The sequence below is a fragment of the Ostrea edulis genome, chromosome 1 (genome assembly GCF_947568905.1).
Source record: "Ostrea edulis chromosome 1, xbOstEdul1.1, whole genome shotgun sequence".
In the NCBI taxonomy this organism is placed as follows: Eukaryota; Metazoa; Mollusca; class Bivalvia; order Ostreida; family Ostreidae; genus Ostrea; species Ostrea edulis.
Genome location: NC_079164.1, coordinates 21,386,314 through 21,405,175, shown reverse-complemented (window position 1 = coordinate 21,405,175; position 18,862 = coordinate 21,386,314). Strand labels below are relative to the sequence as shown.

At 35.5% G+C, this 18,862-nt stretch overlaps 1 pseudogene; it reads right to left on the bottom strand.

Annotated features, from left to right (window-relative positions):
* Positions 1-768: 768 nt before the first annotated feature.
* On the bottom strand, positions 769-6,001 carry LOC125663660 (kelch-like protein 24; annotated as a pseudogene).
* Between the last annotated feature and the right edge of the window lie 12,861 nt (positions 6,002-18,862).

The following is an 18,862-nucleotide window of genomic DNA, read 5'->3' as shown; positions in this document are numbered from 1 at the left end:
ATTCCTAAAAATAAGGGGCTTGTTTTTCTATGATGTTCAAAAATTGTTGTACTTCCATCCTTCATATATAACTCTGTTCAAATTCTCCCCTATGTTGTAGACTTAATTGAGAAATCATGGAAATAGAATACATTCCATACGATGAATGTATTCAATTTACTTATGAAAACACAAAAATTCATTTCAATTTTTATAATTTTGAGAAAAAAGTTTCTTCGCAGCAAGTGTCATTAAATTCAGTATTAATGTTCCACACTGCAGTGGGTATTGAAATCTTGAATTTATATGTAACGTGAAAAACGTTATTTTAACGATAACAAATCAATGTAGCACAAAAAGCGCATGACGTCTCTGGACGTTCTTCTGTTGGAATAAAATCACAAAACTAAAACAGTAAAAAAAAAATTAATTTATCACATGGAACTCCGATTAGTTAATACGAAGTTTCCGTAAATATATTGGAAATTGTACATCTGAATGTTCTTGGAACATACATTACAATATATCATTTCATTGAATACATGTACTACACGCTAAAAAATGTGAAAACAAATAAGTCATTGTTCGTAAAAGGATAGCATAATTACACATACGCTAATAAATGTAAAAACAAATAAGTCATTATTCGTAAAAAGATAGCATAATTACACATGCTTTGAACCTACGAGATTTCATTCATGAGTCATAATTTGGATGGAACAAACAGTATATTGTACATTCCAGAAGGTGACCAAGTCCAGGTTTGTTTGAAGCAAGTGATCTGCAGAATCATTCAATGTTCCCGAAGTCTCGTATTAAAGAATAACTATCCAAGAGTGGGTATTTCCTTTCAACAACAATATGTAAGCATTGGGTGACTTTCATAGGAAACGGTAGTTCGAGGTGCTCGCATATGTGTTGTTCCTCATCTTCGACCTTTATCACGTCACAACAAAGTTCTTCCTTTTCGGAAAGCACGTTAAGGTTCCCACCAACAATGCACAGTGATCTGTGGTCCATGAAAAGTCCAAAGTCCCTTTTGGAAAAGCCCTTGATCTTTCGCAGTGTGTGATTTTCCTCCTTACCACTAAAAGATATTATATCCGCATTATCGCAGACGACATGGACAGTGTCGTCGAATTTTACAGCATTGGTGAATTTAGGGGACCTGGGGAGGTTTGCAATTAATGTACACTTGCCAGTCCTTGTGTCGAAACACTGTATCCCGGCTGTTTTCGCTGCAAAGCTTAAACAACTTCCCAAAATAAAGACTTTCTCGCCCATGACTGCCGCGGAGCATTTATTAACCCCGTGATGAGTTCCCCAACCGATTCCCATTTCTCGGTCTCCATGTCATATCGTTCGATGCTACTTAAAGTCCTGAAGTTGTAGCTACAAAGTACATAAAGCGAGTCTCGCACTGCCACCATTGAGTGTCTATATCTGCCGCAACACATCGGCGAGCGATTCAACCATTGTGAAAATTTGGCGGAATATCTCAAGCAAGAGGTCATATTCGAAGTTCCACCGGTTATGAATATGTCGTTACCAAAAGAGCAAACTGCAAAGTCGTCTCCAAGTGGGGTATGGATCGGTTGAAGCGCAACCCACCTTTTGTTTGAAAAGCTATATCCCATGAAATCTGTAACGATCAAACCATCGCTGGCAAGGCGTTTCCCTACAACCGCTAGAACCATTTCTTGCTCAGCGTTGTATCTGTACGGTTTCTCATCCCACATCAGCTCCTGTCACCTGGAAGGCAAGGCGTGGTACTTGATTGCATTTTTAACTTCCTTATGACAACTTTCATGTTCAAGAATATACGGATGTTGATCTAGGTGATCCAACAAGTATTCAAGACTGACTGAAGTAAGTCGAATGTTTTCAAAGAGATCTGGCAAAGCAACTTTTCGACAAGTTTCGTCCGCTTCTATCCAACGAAAGAGAGCCTTGCAAACAATCTCTTCCCCAGAGGAGATAAGACGTTCGTCGCGTAATATGAGATCCAATGCGTCCTTTTCAAGCTTTAAGAAGTCGTCACTTTGACTTGCATGTATTTCGTCGAAATTGGATAGGAGAAAAGGTTGACTACTTTCTGTTAGTGACTCAATGTTATGTGATATCCCTAGTTTCCAGACCCCCAAACAGTTGTTGACGTCGACGTTACCCAGGATGAACTCTTCACACTCAAACTGTAAATGCGCAATCTGGAGCATAGCGGAAACCTGCAGGAGTTCCCCGACATCGTCTGGTTCTATATCTTTTACAAAATAGACACATTTAAAATCTAGAAAAAAATTCCTAATTAAAACATGCCTATACATAAACTACAACTAAATAATATCATTCATATCATTAATCAAGACGTAATAAAAAAGTGAACATGTATTCGTGCACAGTCCGAATTTCCTCGACATTGTTTACATACATACTTGTACTCTACCACTAGCTTTCTAGAGTTCTACGTAACTCAAAAATATTATGTAAAATAAATTGTTAACATCTAATCTAGTTAATCATAAACACCGAATGTATGAAAACTGCATCAACCCGCTCTAGATTACCATAATGTACAATACATGTAACATATTACAGTCATTGACTCTATCCGATAGAAAAATCAACCCGCTCCAAGTATATACAAAAATAGTTAAATATTACATTCATTGACTCAGTATAGTTTATCTACCACTGTTATGGATGAAACAATAAGTTACACTGCATCATATAACATTACTGTCGTAAACTAAAAACGAAAGGGGGGGGGGGGGGGTACATTCATTACACTGCCCTCCTTGTAAAAATATTTATGTCTTCACGAACTTTACACCTTTCAAGATATAACGTTACGATATCTAATTAATGTAACTGCAAATATAATATTAACAACACATAAGAAACACTACTACACATTCGCTCAAGCGACTAAGACATTAAAAATAGACATCACATCATTCACACAAAATGGTTTAAAATAATTAATCACATTCATACATAACTTATATGCGTCATTACAACTGAGAGTAATATTGATAAATAAGGAATAATAAATCAGTACTATGATATCAAACATGCTACCAGATACTCAAAATTATATCTTAGACAATATATATAACTGGGCATTCTGTCAAATAAAATCAATAACATTGGACGACCCACCAACAAAAGTCTCGTCCGAGAGAATAGAATATACACGTGCAACGCTGCTAATAGAAACATTTAATTCAATAATGAGGTTCTATACAAGGGTTAGAATGTAGATAATATTAACGGGATATATCTGACAACCAGAACCTCGGTTAATTACACCTATTGTGGGGTCAGTCGTCACTTATAAGCCCGACTTTCTACTAATTTTATTCATAAGAAAAACTAGGAAAAACTTTTGACACAGATTTAAAAAGAAATTAATCAAGATCCCTGTAGATCTTGCTACCTATACAAACATAGACTATTTACCATCATTGGACACACCTAAACATAAATTAATGGTTATCAATGATAATTATTAATCCTATGTGCTATCAGTAAAATGTATGGTTACCATACATAAGAATATTCTACAGAACAATGACTAGTTTCATTTCAACAGATCTACATCTATACCCTCTCTATCTATATAAACATGAGAATGACTGCTCTATAATATATAGTGACAACAGCTCAAACAATATAGTAAGAACTTGTATAACTATGACATATCTTATAATATAATGCTTTATCTCAATAACACTTAAAGTCCTCCCCCAAACCACAATTCTAAATAACCCACTAAATCTATTTACGAATGACTCTAAATATGGACTTCATTTTCGGTGCAGGCCTATGGTGATCTCTCCAGTTGTTCGCCCTGTCGTTGTATGGTCTCTTTCTGATGTGGACTCTGCGACTCGTATTTGGTACTGGTTTCTTCCTAATGGGACTCCGTGACAGACTTCGGGACTTTACTTTGAGCGGTGGTGTTTGCTCTCTTAAAGGAATTGGTGTCAATCCTCGAGTTGGGCCATTCCTATATATCTCTGAAACCATCCTGAACACCTCATCAATCTTCGTTAACTTCTCATCTGAGTTCTTCTTTCACTTTCAGGCTGTCCCTGTCACCTTTGCCTTCAGGTCCTTCGTTCTCTTTTTCCACCTGAGCATCAAATTGACTCTCATCAGCTTCAATATCGGGTAGCAACTGCCATCGAATGTCTTCTATAGGTTCCTCTTGTTCCTGTAAATTCTCCCAACTACCTACAGTTTTCGACGGTTTCTTATCATGTAACATCTGTATCCAATATGTGTTTGAGGCCACAGTCTCCCATTTTTTTTAAGTTGATTGATACTGGCTCTACTCCTCGAATCACTTCGAACTTTTCATGCTTTTGCGACTTATGGGGTAGGTACCACTTGTGGTGCTTCAAAACCTCTTTCTCTTTGGTTGAAACGAAGTCGCAAACAGAACAGCTGTAAGGGATCTTGTTCTTCTCTACGTGCCTCAGCAACACATGCCTTTCCATGGACAATCTGTCACCATGCTCAGTACATTCATCAACTGTACACTGGAACATAGGTCCCTTTTTCTTCACTAACTTTATGACAGCAGGATCCATGATGATATTTTCTCTACAACAGGAAAAAGTAGAGGTAAGTAAATTTTACTTATTCAAATTTTTTTTTTTTTTTTAAATCCTTAACTTTCCAACCCCAGGCCAGGACCAAGTTCTGTGATACATTTAAACATGTATTTGACTTGTGGTATCATAAATGCATAGTGATGTAGAGCAGGACAGCCTCTACCAAAATTGTAAATTTCATGATCCCCGGGGTAGGGGTTCTGACCCCAAGGCGAGGCCAAACTTGTTATATAGTGTTTATGTGTAAAACACTTAAATAACATCTTTAGTGCTTTTGATACTAGATTGAAACTAAATGGATAGAGCAGATAGTCTTTTACCAAAATTGTAAATTTGATTTTCCCCAGAGTAAGGGTTTTGACCACAGGGTGGGGCCAAACTTAGTATATGTAGTATTTATGTGTAAGTTTGCTGATACTGTATAAAATCTAAATGCATATTTAGAAATAGCAGAAAAGGATGTACAAAAAATGGTGAATCTCACAACCCAGGGTTATGACTTTAGGATGAGTCCAAATTAGTCATATATTTTGATGTTTTAATGTTAATACACCTATTATTTAAAGCCTTTCATCAGTGTATGCACTTTTGAGGGCAGTGAAGTTTTAAGAACACATCTTGTTTTATACTGTTGCTGAACATTAGAATTTTGCTTAAATATTCAGAACAGAATTTTTTTTTTCTAGATTTCATAGCCCATGGAAGTAGTGATACTTTTTCACTAGGATTCAGGTGACCGAAAAGGCCTGTGGGCCTCTTGTTCTTACACATGTCCGGTTCTTGAGAAGATTTTTGAAAATTGGTCAATTTTAGACAGTTTTTGCCCCGCTCCTAAGGCCCCAGGGGTGCTGGAGACCTGAAATTTACAATTTATGTCCCCTTGTCCTAAAGATGCTTCATACCAAATTTGAAAAGAATTGGTATGCTAGTTATCAAGAAGACGTAAAAAAAATGTCTATTGTTCACATATTTAATAACTGACCATTTTGGCCCCACCCTGATACCAAAACCCCTACCCCTGGGATCATTAAATTTATAATTTTGGTAAAAGACTTCCTGCTCTTTCTAAATAACAGCGCTAAAGAAGATATTTAAGTAGATATTGGTGTATGTTTGTACTTTTGATCATTGTTATGGTCACCGTGGTATTAAGGCGTACATATTTTTCATCGAATGTCTGAGAACAAACGTTGTGAATAGTTGTGGACATGGAGTTGGACTCCCATCATCCCAGAGGAGAACATGACGTCAAAGTAGGAAGATACAGATGACAGGACCACTCGGTGACACCGGAAGGACTGGTCTTCCACATGGATGACGACATCCGTAAACCGCTGCGTTTTGTACATTTTACGGATGCCTTCCAGCAAACAATCACAAACGTTTGACGGTGCTTCTTCCATTTTCACTTTCTTCTTCTTTTCTCTCCCCAAGTCTGTAGAATAAAAGCAACAACATTCATTTGAGTTCTTTGTATTTGCCATTAGTACAATGTATGTATATTAGGTTTCTTATAATCCTCACAGTACAAACTGACTGGGATTACTTGTGTTTAGTTTCTCATTAAGCTACACATCTGTAGAACATATGTTGTAGATATATACTGATAGACAGCGAGCAAACTTAGTAACAATTACTATACATCCATATCCATACAGATAATTCTCACATAATCACCAGTGTGATATTGACTTTACCCATGTGAGACAGCCATGTGAGATTTTTCATATGTCGAGATTCTAGTATAACAGCGTCATATTAAAAGCAGTTTATGATAATGATGTTCGCCGTGTATGTTCTTGTTGTATTTCCGCGTCTTTCTGATTTCTAAATCGGTGATCAACTTTAGCCAACGTTTGTTTGGGCCAATGTTTCTTTGGGGAATTAGAATTAGAATTCTTTCTAAGGATTAATTAAACAACTTTGTCCATTTTTTTAAATTATAACTTAACCATCAAGATCTACATGTAGTTATCCCCTGTGGCATTTTACGGGATTTGTTTTTACGTGTCAACAAGTCTCAGAAATGAACATCGCCTTAAAACATGTTTTGTATTGTATGTTTTAAGACCCCAGGGCCTGCTGATCAGGGTGTCAATTATCGTGTCGCCGCCAAACAAGCTAAACCCCAATGTAAACCTTTGTTTGTTTATTGACTAAAGGAGCCCTGTGGCTCATAGGTAAGCTGTGTACAATACCAGCAAATGGCAGAGGATTAAGAAATACAATATGTAAACATGTAATTATCAGATAAAAAGTTGTAATAAATTAAAGTAACTAAAACTGAAACATCATTAATGGCAGTTAACATATGCCGCACTTCTCTTTGTTTCGCTGCCTTCAATAAATACTGACAAAGCAACTTAATAGTTTTAATGTTATATATACTAAAAAGTAGTACAAGTCTGGATTAAAACAAAACAACATTGTGTCTTATAATTTGAACTCGTTCATGCATAATATGTGCACAAAAAACTTCAAGGTTGACATCTTTAATATGAAGATTGAGAGCCCCCCCCCCCCCCCCCCCCCCCGAAACTCCATAACGTTCTTGATTTTGTCTATTTCTGCAGTATAAATTTTCTCTACTTGAATTGCCTAAAATGAAATTGTTTTTCACTTTTTATGACCAAAATCTGCTGTCTAATGTGTTTAAAGGGTTTCACAAAAAATTAAGGCTATTCTTTAGAGAGCTTATTATTTGTTTTGTAAACAAAGACTGCGTTGTGTTACTGTTTACGGAGTTTGCAAAAGAAATGAATATCGATCTAAGTTTATTATCACTGTTCGCGTATTCTTTAGGTAAAATGTGTCATTTAAAAGTTAATTTTGTGACTGAGCAAAAATAAGGTATACTTTATATCACAAAATTAACATTTCAATGCTTTGTTTGTAAACAAAAGGACTCGAGATTTTGTTTACATAACACAGAGTTAAAGATAAGATATTGTTTTTGTTCCTGCATTCAGAAGGCCAAAAATTTAGCTGTCAACATTGAATGAGATATATTTCAAATGTTTAACATAAAAAATGAAAAATATTTTTATCAAAAAACGTGAACGTGCGATAAAACGGTGTTTTAAGAGAGGAAGGGACACTGTCACCGCCCCAGGATTATGACTTGAAACAAACTGTTATATGTACGCCTTAATACCATGGTCACCATAACAATGATCAAAAGTACAAACATACACCAATATCTACCAATAATTCCAATCTTATTTATTACAATTGTTTTGATTGGACAAAAATAAAGCTGAACAAGAGTTTACACATCAATAAATCCGAAAACGCGATCTATTCATACACGCCTGAAAACAAACAACATAGTGCGGGGAAACTATTCAAATTTTTGCAATTGTTAATAAAGTGAATGAATTGGAATTATAAGAATCAAACATTCTTTTTGAAGAATTTATCGATGTGTAAACTCCGGACATTTTACTCACAAACTTAACATAAAAGTGCTTCGCACTTTTATTCAGTTTATGAGTAAAATGTCCGGAGTTTACACATCGATAAATTCTTCCAAAAGAATGTTTAATCCTATATTATTAAAGAAGTTTTGAAGTAAATTCAATGTACATTCATCTGAATGATCTGCTCCCTAATCGCATTGATAAATGAAATATTGAGAATTATATGGGGGATTATATGATATGTTAAAACGACTTATATCAGGCTGTAAATATTAGGCAATCGATGTTCAGGTAAACGAAACGTTTATTCTGCCCACATTTTTTTCATGCATATCTGGTGCTAATATAAATCATTCTAATAACTGATAAAGTGATAATGAAGCGTTTGTTAAATATTTTCTTCTATTTCAGGGGGCCCCCCTTTTTTTTAAAACAAACATTGCAATTCAGAATTTAAAATACTGACAGTAGAGGCAACGAGTAAGTCACATATAAATTAGATGCAATATATTGCTTTAAAAAAATGCATAATTACCTTGAAATCCGTTGAATCAAGCGTTCGTCGGCTGTTTGCGGGGTTGCATAAATAACGCGAACATGTGCTCTGTACGTTGATTGAATGGACCCTTGTCCCTACACGTTTAATCTTATATCCTGAGGTGACGTAATATGACATAATGCGTTACGGTGAGTAATCAGCTGACACTGTATTGTCCAGCACTGATAACGGTCAATTTTCCATACGGTATCGATCGCAATATTGATTGGCGAATGGCGCTTTAGGCTGTCATAATTAAACTGCAGGACCCGGCTCAATAAGTCCGAGACTGACTGGGAATTTAACGAAACTTGCTACGAACAAAATTTTTTGGGGGAAAAGGAATAATGAAATTTAGGAACAAATAATTTATTATTTATAAATGTAAGTTCAATCATTTTAGATCTTAATTTTGTTTTGTAAATCTACGAGTTGGCAGGAACTGTGAACCAAGTATGGGTTGTTGCAAGGTCAGTTTTTGTTTCCAAGGTGCGAGTATGTATTTTGTGAAATGATGAAGAGCAGAATAAAATGCTTCTCTCCCCCCCCCCCCTCTCTCTCTCTCTCTCTCTCTCTCTCTCTCTCTGTGTGTGTGTGTTTTATAAATGCACTTTGTACATACATCATAACTTTTGTAGAATCCAACCATAATTAACAAAAGCAATTCAGAGCAATTTAAAGAAACATATCTCTGTCATTAGAATTTCGTCGCACTGTTTTGGATGTTGGAACTGGAAGATACCAGGGTGAGAGCAGGTATCATAGATTATGTGAGTTTGTGACACCCAACAGATTGAGGATGGATTTCATTTTATCCTTCAATATCTTAAGTACTCCCATCTAAAGAAAATACCTCAAAGAATACTATTACAAATCGTCAAGTTGATATAAATTACTTCAATTGTTGGGTTCACAACGCACACCTACCCTGGCTGCTCTGGGAAAATATCTTCATTATGCTACGGCCTCTGACAACAGTTTCCCGGTGTTGTAGCATAGAATTTTCCCCCGCATAGACCCCCCCCCCCCCGGAAAAACGGGCCCGGGATAGACAATCCCCCCGCAAAGATGGGCCTGGCATAGAATTTCCCCCTAGAAAGAATTAACCCCCCCCCCCCTAGGAAAAACCGCCCTAGTATAGAATTTCCCCCCAAATGACAGTACGCTTTTTTTTCCCTTCTTACATTTTAGCTATGTATCCGTTTCCAGTTATATTACTAGAATTCTCTTGCTTATCTAGACCCAGGAATTCTTTTTTTTTTTTTTTATTTCTTTTGAGCAGGGTCTTGTGTATCACAATCATCATCTTATGTTTGTGGGTTTTTTTAAAAGGAAATTATTCAAATCGTGTAATGGTATATCAAAATTCATTCATACATCTCAAGTCTTTGCTGTTATCTACCAGTATCTAACATCTGAAATAGTGAAGTTGGGAAGAAGTTAATGTCTTTTTAATTTGAAATTTCGAATTTAAATAAACGGTTACTTTTATTTATACAGTGCATCTAATATACTTTTTAGATATTTTAATTGTATATCTTTTAGTTGACTTTTTACGAAAAACCCTAATGATATTGACCATCGTTAAAGTCTTTTGGGAAGCATATTGTATTTACTATACGCAATTCAAAGTTTTCAGCGTGTTAACCCAACTTCAACATCTAAAAAAAAATTCCTTTATCTTATGAATATCGTAATATCAGGGAGCGCATATCTATTTCATTAAACTATAACAATTTAACAGCACATATTTGTTTCTTTTTGTAACTTTTTTTTTTTATAACATGTACCTCTTTATAGCAATAATAACAAATTTCATTGATTATTATCTTCAATTGCATGGATTTGCTTCATTCTATATTTATCCAAAAGCTTCTACATGAGATTTCCGCCCAGGGGGAAATTCTATACTGACTTTGTACATAGGGGGAAATTATATGCTGGGGCGCTTTTTCCCCCTATGGGGGAAGATCTATCCCGGGCCCGTTTTTCCGGGGGGAAAGTCTATGCTACAACACCGGTTCTTCGCCACTACCTCGGGACAATAGTTTTGACTGTTTCCCGAGTAGACATGAAATAATTGTATATTATTGTTTAATACTACTTTCCAATTATGCATTGAACTATTCATAAAATTATATATATATATATATATACATATACATATACACAAGGAAATGGACGTGTAGAACATTTGATCCGGGGTTTCACTTATCCCCCTTTAGACTATAAGTATGTATTATCTTATTGTTACATTTTAATACTGCTAAGCTGTGCTGCCCAAAGTTGTATCATAGGCACCTGAAGTGTGGATAGCTTGTATAGATCTTATGTATATACCCACCCCCCTACCCCACCCCTAGTTCCCGAACCAGGTTTAAAACAGAATTGGGCATCATTAACAATTGTATTATCTTCACTCCATGCTAGCAAACGCTTGTTCAAGATAGATGTAAACAATTTTGATAAAGACTCAATAGAGTTATCCCCCGATAGTTATCTGGGTATTTTTTATCACCCTTTTTGTATATTGGTACAATAATGCGTTGTGACCAAGCAGACGGGTAACAACTTGTATTTAAAATAGCATTAAATAGCTTTTCCAGAAGAGGCGAGAAAAATGTTGAGAAGTTTTTGAAAAATTCATTAATAACATGATCAAAACCAGGTGACTTGTCTACCTTAGAGTCGGAAATAGCAATAGTAATTTCATCCATTGTAATCGGTTATCCAATTCTTAATAGATTGACGGCTTGGGTACTTTCGGTAAGTCTATTATATGGTCTGTCTGATCACTCGCAGCAATAAACCGTAGAAAATCGGCTAAAACGAAAATAACGACACGAGGGGAACCAACTAGAGCTGATCCGTGTATCTAACCCCGAATTTTTTTTTACCACATGTTCAAAGACGCTAGGAATAAAGTAAATACAACTCTAATGACAAATGATTTTTATGAACATTTCAAAAACATTTATTTCTTTATAGAAGCAACGAGTTTTTCATGATTATCTTATGTCCGAGAGCAATTAAAGATAGCCAGATTTCCCCTGTATTCTGCATTGATTATCAAACCATGGTTTGTCTCCTGAACAGGACGTTTTTATTGTGTTTTGTTTTTTATGGTTATACGTAATTTCTTTTTCGCAAAATGGTTTAAATGTTTCCAAAATCGCATTGGTGAAAGACTTTACCGAACTGTTGACGCAGTCAGGTGATTCGTCGATGATTTCCAAGGAAGATTTTATATTTGGCGCACAATGGCTCATGTGTTTTTTTAATTTCCTCTACTGAATTAATATTCCATGATACTTTTACTGTTTTCAAAGGATGTGTGCGGTTAATGCTGTGGTCATTTTTGGTTTTTAAATTTTTTGCTTTTAATGTGAGATACATGTATATTGGTGCATGATCAGAATGCATATTGAAATCGCCAACATTGAAATTACACAATCCATCTTGCAAGAAATGATCTTCAACAAGCGCACAATCTATCAAACTAGTACCTCTTGCATTACAGAAAGTTACTTTCCCAGTTTTATCACCGCTAGATCTACCATTAAGAATTCTCAGCTGTGCAGATTTACATATGGATATTAGGGCCCGTCCATGGGAATTGGTAATAAGATCTTAAGAATTTCGTTTTGGGATTTCTTCGTCAGGCATATAGCTTAGAACACTTAAAATATGATCCGATTCAATAAAATCAACGACATTTCCACATCTACTGTTTAAGTCCCCCATTACTATAACATTTCCAAGAGATTTATAATTTGCTATACTAACGTCTATGACATCAAATATATCACTATTATAGGCGGAGTGAAAACACTTCCCTCGGGTGGGAGGTACGTAAAGGCAATGTAAACATCTTTTCCGGAGTCAAATAGTTTTTTGTCTAGTCTTATCCAGATGACACTATCACAAATAACTTTAGAGATAGAAACAAAAGGTTTTAACCATTGTTTTGTTGCATACAATAACCCGCCGCCTTTACATTTTGTTCTATTTACAGGTGGAAAAATTTCAAAATCACATAATTCACAGTCATTACTATTTAACCATGTTTCACATAAGAAAATCAAATCATTTTCGTTTAAAAGGTTTTGGAAATCTTGGTCCTTTATTTTTTGTTCTAGACATCTCTGAATGTTCCCGCAACATATTTTGATATCATGTTCACATGAACCCTCCTTGCACCCCTAATCTGCGTTCTTTGGCGGTTTGACTTCTTTCCCGTCAATAGAGAGTTTGTTCACAACTAAGTTCGCCCTCTGGTTGTTTTTTCTGTCCTCTTTATATAAAGGGTACAGTTTTTTTCGTGTTTCAAGAACCTCCGTAGGGAATTGTTCCCAAACAAAATAGTTTGTGCCCTTCAGAATTATGTGTGTTTTTGAAATGTACATAGACAAAGGCGACTGGTTTTTTTTAATGGGAAAGTTTTTTCTCTCATACCATCCTTAGGAAAATACTAATAAAAACTTTTGACAGCTAGCCCTTAAGCGGCACAAAACACCGAATGCAAAGTTATCTTAAGCCGTTAACGTGTTAATTAGCTTTTTTGTCAATTAAATCTAATCTGTGTATAAAATGGCTTACGGTTGTTTTCAAACCTTTTCGCTCGAGGTCGCGTAAAGTATCAAAAGTAAATATTTGAATTTCATCGCTTTCAAACCCGAAAACTACGCAAGAAATTCCATGTACATACAATCTATCACAGACACGATAAAAACACTAGATCATGTACGCTGATTGCATGCAGACACGGGGTTTTCTTTGAATCCGCTTTCTTTCAGGTTTTTTTTATATACACACCAACAACACCCGATACCTAGAAAATGTACCCCGTATGACATCAGACTGAAGTAGACTTGGTTTTAAAGTGACTGACCCCCCCCCCCCCCCCCCCCCAATTTTGTTTTTCACTTTCAATGACCAAAGTCTGCAGTCTAATATGTATAGAAAGTTTCACAAAATAAAGGTTATATTTCATGACAGAAGCAAACTCTTGAGAGTTTTTATTTTCAAAATAAATGGATATCGATCCAAATTTATTATATGTATCAAATTTCGAGTATTCTTTAGGTAAAAGGATTTGGCCCACGATATGCAATTTTTGGCCTACCAATTTTGGAAAAATTAAAGCACACTTTATACTAAATCTAAGTGGATATTTTTCATCCATAATGTGAAGTTAAACTTTATGACTGTACAAAATTAAGATGTTTTAGATTACAAAATTAATACTTCACTGGTTTGTTGGTATACATAAAAAGACTTGAGTCTTTGTTTACATAACACAGAATCAAAGCTAAGATATTGCTCTTATCCTTGCATTCAGAAGGCCAAAAGTTTGGTTGCCAACATTGAATGAGTTGTATTTTTAATTTTAAACATCAAATCTGAAAAATGTTGTTTTTTCTTCTTCAAGAAACGTGAACCAATCCCTTTAAAGTCGGCCCATCGGTGGCGGTTATTCAGAAAGTAAAAAAACGACAAGAGATGTTTGTAAAACACATATGCCCCCATGGTGCAAAATTGAAAAGGGTTATACACACACATCATTTAATTGGTAGTAGAATCATCAATTCAAAATATTGAGCAGAAAATATCTTCCTATGTCAAGAGTGAATTGACCATGTGACCTAAAAATCAATAGGGGTCATCTACTCCTTATGCTGTACCAGTGTACCAAGTTTGGTGTCAATCAAGCAAATAATTCTTAAAATATAGGAGACAATATATTACTATGTCCAGTTCAACTATTGACTTTTGACCTCAAAATCAATATGGGTAATCTTCTCCTGAAGATGTACCAGTGTACTAAGTTTGATGTCTGTCAAGCAAAAGGGTTCTCAAGACATTGAGTGGACAGTATATTATATGTCCAGTTTGACCCTTGACCTTTGACCATGTGACCTCAAAATCAATAGGGGTCATCTTCTCATGAAGAAGTACCAACGTACCAACTTTGATGTCTGTCAAGCAAAGGGTTCTCAAGATATCGAGCAGACAGTATATTCTTATGTCCAGTTTGACCCTTGACCTTTAAACATGTGACCTCAAAATCGATAGGGATCATCTTCTCCTGAAAATGTACCAGTGTACCAAGTTTGATGTCTGTCAAGCAAAGAGTTCTCAATATATTGAACGGACAGTATATTCCTATGTCCAGTTTGACCCTTGACCTCAAAATCAATAGGGGTCATCTTCTCCTGAAGAAGTACCAGTGTACCAAGTTTGTTGTCTGTCAAGCAAAGGGTTCTCAAGATATTGAGCAGACAGTATATTCTTATGTCCAGTTTGACCCTTGACAATGTGACCTCAAAATCAATAGGGGTCATCTTCTCCTAAAGATGTATCGGTGTACTAAGTTTGATGTCTGTCAAGCAAAGGGTTCTCTAGACATTGAATGGTCAGTATATTCCTATGCCCAGTTTGACCTTTGACCATATGACCTCAAAATCAATAGGGGTCATCTACTCCTTAGGATGTATCAGTGTGCTAAGTTTGATGTCTTTCAAGCAAAGGGTTCTCAAGATATTGAGCGGACTTTATATTCATACGTCCAGAGTAGATTGACCTTTGACCTTTTGAACTGAAAAACAATAGGGGTTCTCTTATTCTCATAACCAACCCACATATTAAATATCATTATCATCAAGTGAATGGTTCTCAAGATATTGAGCGAACAAGATGTGGTCTACCGACCGACAGGTGCAAACCAATATGCCCCTCTTCTTTGAAGGGGGGGGGGGGCATAAAAATAGATTTCTAATTGATGACACCACCCCCCAACCACACTCCTCCCCCAAAAGGCGCTGCAGCTACGCTTTGCTATAATCAAAGTACTGAGATACGCTATATACATACATTTGTATGCTAATATTTGTAAAAGTACTGAGAAAGGAATGTGTTTGCTAGTATTCAAACAGGAAGAGGTGCTATATATTTTGAGAAGAAGCATTCATCACTTCTATACCACATATATTTTAAGACATAACAATGATACCTGCAATGTGGAAGAAGCAAAAAGCATGTTTGTGAATGTCTAATTTAATTTTTATTATAAAAATGAAACAAGGTCAGGCGCGTAGCTGCCTATACGCAAGTACGAAACTGCGTACACATCATTTGTTAGAGAGATTGAGATCTGCCATAAAATATCTGTGCCTCAAAAATAACTTTGTGTTATACAGTTCTGATTTATGATTTAATCAACATCATTCAATCAAAGTCTTTTTTGAATTTCAAATCTGACATCAACATCATGTTGAACACCTTGTATACCTTGGTCTGCCTGCTGCCTAGTCCTATTGTTATACATAATAAAATACTGTTTAAATAATGTCGAATATCACTTTAATGTTCACCATATATGTACATGTAGTAGGTGCATTTAGGACATTCTTTGTTATCAATAACATTTACCCATATATATCAGTCGAAAACAACGGAAATAAGCAAAGGGGCTAAGCCCGTTTTGGGTCCGAACTATGTGATACCATAAATTTATGGTATCACAGAGTTTGGGCCCAAAACGGGTTAGGCCCTGTGGAAATAAGTGAACACAATTCGTAAAACAAACGTAAAGTCAGTCCAAGTACACACGGTGCGTTGGTATTATAAAACACTTTAGAAAATAAATTTTGTGCATTCTTTTTGCTTTGGAAATTGACAAAAAACTGTTTCTATATGTACAGAAAATAGGTGATTTGGTAGCTTACGGCACCAGGGCTTTGTTCTGGACCCAATGGGGGTCTCACCACGACGACCCCCCCCCCCCCCGACTCCTCTCCGTACACCTCATTTTCTTTCTGGCTACGCGGCTGAAGAGTTTTGGAACTAAATGAATATAACTATTGGTTAACAAATACAATATGCTCTCTAATGGTAAAACAACTGCCACGATAAATTCTGACAAATCTGGAAACTGTTGCACGTCTTCAGATTGACCTTCTTTTTGTTATTTCTTGTACAACATTTTACTAGCAATTAGAATGGTGTTTATTTATGTCCTCTCAATGTTTTTGATATCTTTCCGACAGGATTCCATTATAAAGTGATGCAATTTGTTATGTAGCTGCCTTCCTCTCGAGAAAACTGAAAAAAGGAACATCACTCAGACAAAACTCTGCACATCATTATGGGTTTTGCATTCGCCATTGTCACATTTCTGTCCTAATATGAACCTTCACAGCTAATTAATTCAATGAATCACGTAAAAATAAATTTCAAAAGTAAGCAATGGGGAGTAAAACCCAAACAGTTAATTTCAAAATTCTTTTCAATTTCCCAAGAAAACTTCAAATGATTTTTTCTAAATAATGATTCAGATACCGGCATTACATGATTCCAGTCAATATTAGGAGGCGTATATCATTACTCTCTTATGATTCGGAAATTTCAAAAAATGCCTATCTCTGAGATAGTCTTAAAATCAAACAATCACTTATAATGCTTTTGAATTATTTCTTTGTACAGCTCTCAAATTTGAATAAGTCATCACCAATAAATATTATTTGTGCTATTGTTTAATATCTTATCTCAAATTTCCTGGATCTTAAAAGCATAGATGTATAATAAGTTAACATGTACCCGTGATTTTCTCTCGTGTCGAAAATTACAAGTACAGCTGAGTTCTTGAACAAAGGATCACATGAAAGCACCTCAGTCGTGCATCTCAAATGACTTTTACTTTTGTTTGCACAAATATATCTCAAATTATTGGCTCTCAAATCATCTCACATTTCTGTCAAGAGTTATATGTTATTTCAAGTTCCTTCAAAATGACTCTCAAATATACACCACATGTTTCATGATCTTGTAGCTAGAATATTTCAAAATATTGATTTTCCTTTATGATTTCATGTACGTTTTGAATTATCTCCAATATTGTTTAATCTCTATCAAACAATTCATCATTATAAACTATGGAATTTTAAATCTGACTAATCATCTTCCATTGGTTATAAGGAATATGTAAATGTATATACGAATACAATGGGTGCCAATCAAATTCACTAAAATTAATTTTATTACTATCCGTCCTCACGTGTTTTATACAGTTATTTTATACATGGGACATGTTTCCCTAATTTCTTTGATATACTCCACATTATTGGTTATCCACGTATGTGTATTGATTTATTATGTACAAAACATGCTTTTCGTAATGTTAAAACTGTAATACTTAACAAACATACATGCAAAAATGAATAAAATAAAATAGATACAGTCTACATTAAATTCAATCCCAATTTCTTAAGTACAGTATAGTTGTACTTTGTACTTCATAGTTTTTTAGGTCACCTGAGTAAACTCAGGTGACCTATTGCAATTGGTTCATGTCCGTCGTCGTCTGTCGTGCGTTAACAATTGAACATTTTTAACTTCTTCTTAATAACTACCAGTCCAATTCTTTTCAAATTTGGTATGAAGTATCATTGGGACAAGGGGGACATAAATTGTAAATTTCAGGTCTCCAGCACCCCTGGGGCCTTAGGATCAGAGCAAAAACTGCCCAAAATTGACCAATTTTCAAAAATCTTCTTCTCAAGAATCGAACATGTGTAAGAAAAACTAAATGCATGGTGATATAGAGGAGGAAGACCTCTACCTAAATTGTAAATTTCATGATCCCCGGGGTAGGGGCTCTGACCCCAGGGCGGAGCCAAACTTGGTATATAGTGTTTATGTGTAAAACACTTAAATAACATCTTCTTTAGTGCTGTTAATACTATATTGAAACTAAATAGATATTTAGAAAGAGCAGGAAGTCCTTTACCAAAATTGTAAATTTAATGATCCCAGGGGTAGGGGTTTTAATATCAGGGTGGGGCCAAAATGGTCAGTTATTAAATGTGTTTGGCCCTGATACCAAAACCCCTACCCCTGGAATAATCAAATTTACAATTTTGGTAAAGGACTACCTGTTCTTCCTAAATATCTATTTACTTTCAATTTAGTATCAATAACATTAAAGAAGATGTAATTTAAGTGTTTTCCACATAAACACTATGTAACAAGTTTGGCCCCGCCCTGGGGTCAGAATCCCTACCACGGGGATCATGAAATTTGTAATTTTGGTAGAAGCCTTCCTGCTCTACATCACTATGCATTTAGTTTTTCTTACATGTGTGTGGTTCTTGAGAAGAAGATTTTTGAAAATTGTCAATTTTGGGGCAGTTTTTGCCCCACCCCTGAGGCCTCAGGAGTGCTGGAGTCCTGAAATTTACAATTTATGTCCCCCTTGTCCCAATGATGATCCATACCAAATTTGAAAAGAATTGGACTGGTAGTTATTA